A 6,349-nucleotide genomic window follows, 5' to 3' on the forward strand; every position below is an offset into this window, starting at 1 on the left:
TCCCCATAGCAACCCCACTGGCCTCAATCTTTGGGGACAGTGAACTCACTCAAGAACAGCTTACCAATAAACCTGCCTTTAATTTATTCTAATCTGGCTTGAACTGGCTCTTTTCACTGGCAGAAAAATAACCTATCAGCTAATATCCAAAATATGTAAAGAACTCTGAAGTTAACTACCAACAAACCAAATGGTCCAATTAAAAAATGGGGTACAGAGCTAAACAACAGATAATTCTCTAATGGCTAAGAAGACCTGAAAGAAATGTTCAGCGTTCTTAGTCATCAGGGAAATGCAAATCAGAATGACTCTGAGATTTCATCTTACACCTATCAGAATGGCTAAGATCACAAAGCAGCCCATGTTGGCAAGAATGTGGAACAAAGGGAACACTCCCACATTGCTGATGAGAGACGAAACTTTTACACTTTCAAATCAATTTGGCTGCTTCTCAGAAAATTGGGAATAGTTCTACCCCAAGACACAGCTGTACCACTCCTGGGAATATACCCAAACGATATCCCACTATATCACAAGGACATTTCCTCAACCATGTTCATCCCAGCTTTATTTACAATGCCCAGAAACTGGCAACAACCTAGATATCCTTCAACAGAAGAATGGATAAAGAAAATGTGGTACATCTACACAATGGAATTCTCTGCTATTAAAAATAAAGACATCATGAAATTTTCAGGCAAATGGATGGAGCTAGAAAATATCCTGACTAAAGTAACCGAAACTCAGAAAGAGAGGCATGGAATATACTCACTTATAAGTGGACATCAGCCTTAAAGTACAAGATAATCATGGGTCTATAATCTACAGACCCAAAGAAAATAAGTAATAAGGAGGACCCAAGGGAAAAGGTTTGAATCCCACTCAGAATGAGAAATAAAATAGACACTGGAGGTGGATGGATGGGGGGAACTACGTGAGAGGGGGGTACAAAGGAGACCAGAGATGGGGATCAGGTGTGAAGAGATGGGGGTGGGAGAGCATTGGGAGAGAGAACCAAAATTGTGATGGCATCTTTAGGACTAGCTGAAGACTTGAGACTCAGGAAGCTCCTAGGAGTCTCTAGGGGTGACTCTAGCTGAGATTTCTAGCAGCAGAGCATAAAGAGATTGAAGCAACCACCCCTGTTGCCAGACAGGACTTTCAGTGGAGGAGTAGGGACATCAACTTATCCATAAAACCTTCAACCTTTGTCTTGTCTGCAAGATGTGCAGGGATAAAAAGGGAGCAGAGATTGAGGGAATGACCAACCAATGACTGGCACAACTTAAGACCCATCCCATGTGAGAGATCCAACCCCTGACACTATTAATGATACTCTACTATGCTTGTAGACATGAGCCTACCTTAAATGTCTTCTGAGAGTCTTCATCCAGCAGCAGATAGAAAGAAGAGTGGGAGAAAGAACTGAGAGAGCCAGAGGAATCAAAGACACCACAGAAAACTTACAGCATCAACTAATCTGGGCCTGTGGGGGCTCACAGAGAATTAACCACCACCCAAAGAGCATGCATGAACTGGACCTAGGTTTCCCACAATTTGTAGCAGATATGTAGCTTGGTCTTCATGTGGGTGCCCTAACGATTGGAGCAGGGGCTGTTTCTGACTCTGATTCTGCCATTGGATCTCCTTCCTCTAGGCGGAATGTCTGGTTGGGCCTTATTGGGAGAGGATGCACTTAGTGCTGCTTTGACTTGATGTTTAAGGGTGGGGTCATGTCCAGAAAAGGCTTCATCCATCTCTGAGGAGAAGGGTAGGGGATGATGAGGGAGGGATTTGTGAGGGTAGTACAGGAAGGAAAGAAGAGAGGGCAATCTGTGCCCAGGATGTTAAGTGAATTGATTAATTAATTAATCAACTAATTAATTAATCAACTAATTTAAAAGTTTTACAAACCTTTAACCAAACTAAGTTTAAAAAAGAGGTAATTAGAATTTATAAACGTTAATACAAAATGGGGACATTACAACAGATACTAAGGAAATACCAAAGATTATTTTATTTCAAAAAATTGAAAATCTAGACGCAACATATAAATTTCTAGGCATTTATGACCCACCAAATTGAATCAAGAGGATAAAATTAACTTATACACATCTATAACAAGCAACAAGACTGCCACAATAATAGTCTTCTAAAAATGAAAAATTCTAAACTATTTATTGGTAAATTTCATCAGATCCTTAAAGAACTATCACCACTGTTCTTTAAACTATTTCACAAAAGAATTGTTTTTAAAAAAGAAACCACTAACAAACCCATTTATATGAAGCCAGTATTACCCTAGTTCAAAAACCAGTTATGGTATCAACAACATTGCGTACAGAAAGAAAACTTAGACCAAGTCTATTCTTAACAAAGAACTTGTAAAACAAACTCAATAATACATTAAATAGCTGTGTGTAAGATCATATCAATTTCATTTCAGAATACAAGGATGATTCAACATGGGCAATAAACGTAATGCAGCACATGAAATAACTCAGACTCAGAAGTCACATTTTTTCAACAGAAGTAAGGAAATAAAAAGCCTTTGACAAAGTTCAACAATAATTCATTATAACAATTCTTAAGAATTTAGAGAGCATATGCCTTAATATAAAAAGGATTATATTTGACAAATTTATATTCAGCATTATACTAAATGTGGGAGACAACAAAAAGACTTCCTTTAAAAATGTATATGAGATAATGGTGTCTACTGTCTCCATGCTTACTCACCAGAATCCTTGAACTCTAAGTGAGATCAGAATTACAAAAGAAAGAAAGAGGGCATATATCATGTTAAAGCTTATCTTTAACAACACTGACATGTTGGCAGCCAAAGTACATGGCTTGAACCTGAAAATGGACCTCCAGACAGAGTTATTAAATTAATAGGCTGGCAAGCCATGGACAGGTAAGGCTCTGCACAGAGCCTTACCAACCTAAGACATAAGTGCATTACTTTGGATAATTCATATTCCATAATAGGTAAGGATGGCATTCTTGCTAGAATGACCTAAGACAGGTTCAGTCTTGTTAATGAAATAAAAAGGTGGGAGAGGTGGAGCGCCTTTGGGGCTGCATGGCAAGAATCTGACATGGATCAAGGAAATGGGCTACTTGGTAGGAATATGACATTGGCCAAGGGCAACAAGGAGGCTTCAGGCAAGAATCTGACATTAGACTAGAACGAAGAAATAATTTCAGACAGGAATCTAAATTTTAGGCCAGAATAAGGAAGTAGGCTTCAGCATGAAAATGACTTTGGGCTAGGACAGGGAAGTAGGCTCAGATATTTTGGTAAACCTGATAAGTCCTTAGAAACAGTGATCACGGGAATGTTCACATAATTGGGTTTAATGCCTTGCTTGTTCTTTGATTATTTGTGTTTATTGTCTTGCTTGTTCCTTGACTATTTGCATCTATAGTAATACTAGACCCTCAGCCTAGAACTGACCTTAATGCATGCATGTAATTAAAATGGTATAAAAGCAAAAATGAGGAGCAGGGATGGGATAGGGGGTTCTAGGAAGGGAAAATGGGGGAAAGGAATGACATCTGAAATGTAAATAAATAAAATATCCAAAAAAGTCATTTCCCATTCAAAAAAAAAAAAAAGATGGTAAGTATGAGGTATGAGGTAGCTGATAAAGGAGCTATTCCAGGTTACACGAGGAATCAAAGGAAGGATCAAAGCCACATGTTGGAGGCAGGCAGTAGGGAGAAAGCATAACTAGAAGCCTTTAACATGACTTCCAATGAAACACAAGACAGAATGGAGTAAGTGGCCAAGGATGGATATTTTATGCCATTTTGATGATGTCTAAGACATGGAAGCAATCTGTAGTTGTCCAATATTCTCACTCTGGGAAGATTCAGGCCTAGGAAACATGGCTTGTTGTGTAAGGAAAGGGTGATTTTGAGGCAGCATGGATTAGCTTGTTTCCACATAGTTCTGAGGGAGTTCCTTGCTATTTCCTTCTTAGGGCATGGCAGTAGATTCAGATTACCATAACCCTCTAGGGTGTCAAAGTGTCACAAAATGCAGCAAAAGAAAAACGTAGTTAGCTAAGAAAAACATACAATTTGCTCAAAGAAAGAAAAGTCAACTGTTCTTGGCCACTTAGCTAAGACCGCAGAGAGCCTTGATTGTCCTCTTGCTGAGTTCTTCCCTAAATCAGTGAATACACAGTCAGCTGGCAAAGGAAAGAGACTCAGATTCACTGACTGCTGATTCTCTAATCTAATTTGTAAGTATGAGGAAGAAGAGCAATCAGTTACTTACCCTGTCAGGGTGATCCTATTAGAGCCAAAGTTTTGTGGGCTAGTAAGCAGCTGTGAGAATGTTTGTTTTGCTCTTTCTGCTACCAGACTTCAGAAACATCCACTGCTGAAGTGACTCCCACACATATCTCACTCTCTGGGAGTGAGGCCTGGATGAATAATCCACCTTCTAATGTGGTGAGCAAAACAAATTTCAGAGCCCAGCTCTTATTCATTTAAAACAGTTGTTTGCTAATAAAAATGTCATACTCAAAAAAGAAAAAAGAAAAAGAAATAGGGCAGAGAAATGTACAATTATCTCTATCTTCAGACAATATGTTTTTGTACCTAAAAAAACATAAATACTCTACGAGAAAACTCCTAGATCTGATAAATACTTTCAGTAAAGCCTCAGGATACAAAATCAACACATAAAACAAGGTTATAGAGTGGCTAAATTACTAGAAGCACTTTACAGATGCAATGTAATCCCCATGACCATGCCAATGACATTTTGGGAAAAATAAAAATGTTGATATTAAAATAAATGTGGAAACACAGAAATCCTCGGACAGCCAAAGCAATTATATACAGTATGCGCAATACTAAAGAAAGTATCATAACACTTTATTTCAATTGTGTTTTGATGAATAAACAGACCACAAGTCAATGGAAACAAATCTACTACTAAGGCGAATAAACCTCTATGACATTAAAAATTGGATCACTTGACTATAAGAACAAACAGCACAGCAGAATGCGAAGTCTGCATAATGGGAAACAGCCTTTGCCAACTGTACTTCTAAAGGGGACTAATAGCTAAAATACATAATAACTCAAGAGTAAGTGTCAAAAATGACAAATAAATTAAGTGACCTGTTCTCAAAAGAAAATTACAAATAGCCAGTAAGCTTGTGAAGTTTTTTTTCAACTCTGTTAACCATCCCTGAAATGCAGATTAGATTGATATGCTACTCCTTCTTACTTCAGTCAAAACTGCTATCAACAAGAAAAAACAATTTTAAGTGCTGGAGAGGATGCAGCCAAAATGAACCTTTATATATTGCTTGGGAGACTGCACTGGTGCAGCCACTGTGAAAACCAGTACAGATATTCATAAAATATTAAAAATGCTACCACCATGTGATCCAGCTACCACACTCCTAGATTTACACTCAAAGCCATCTAAGGGAGCATACTGTGAAGACACCTGCTGGAATATACTTTATTTATATATTGTTATTGCCGTTTGAAGCTTACTGAGAAGCTTCCTGGAGGTATGTAACTCTTCTCCCATTTCAGATACATGTTTGTCACAAAATATTCTACAAGATCCTTTGCCTGGAGACAGGTTGGCCCCCTCTCCGTGAAAAGGAGAAAGGAGAATACCAAACCAGTACTAGTAAAAACACCATGCCCCTGTGAACAGCTGAAAGGTACACCATTCTCAGGACTCCAACAAAGAAACAAGCTGAGAAAGCCATGTTGAGTAAGCTAGTAAGCGTCACTATCCGTGGCCTCTGCATCAGCTCCTGCCTCCAGGGTTCTGCTCTGCTTGAGTTTCTGTACTGAAGTCCTTTGGTGATCAATACCAATATGGAAGTGTAAGCCAAATAAACCCTTTCCTCTCCAACTTGCTATTTTGTTGTAAGTTTTGTCACAGCCTAGAATGACTAAGACACTTGCCATATTTAATAACTCATTCAAAATCAAAAGCATGGCTCTGGTAGATCTTTATCCAATGTGGAACACCTGCTCATCCATCTTTTTAGAGATTAGTCACAAGAGCAAAGATATGGGATGAGCCTTGATGTCCATTACCAGATGCAGGGAGACAGAAATTGTGGCCTATAAACTGCATGAAGTGTTTTTAACTGTAAAGAATTGAAGTGTCAAGTATAGAAAATGGATCAAACTGGAAAGCGATTATGTTAAACAAAAGCTAGACTCAGGCAGACAAATGGTATGTTTTCTTCTTATGTGGAAACTAGACTTCTCTCTCTTTCTCTCTCCTTTTCTCTCTGTTTCTCTCTGTTTCTCTCTCTCTCTCTCTCTCTCTCTCTCTCTCTCTCTCTCTCTCTCT

Source organism: Grammomys surdaster, unplaced genomic scaffold (assembly GCF_004785775.1).
Source record: "Grammomys surdaster isolate TR1022 unplaced genomic scaffold, NIH_TR_1.0 125428, whole genome shotgun sequence".
Taxonomy (NCBI): domain Eukaryota; kingdom Metazoa; phylum Chordata; class Mammalia; order Rodentia; family Muridae; genus Grammomys; species Grammomys surdaster.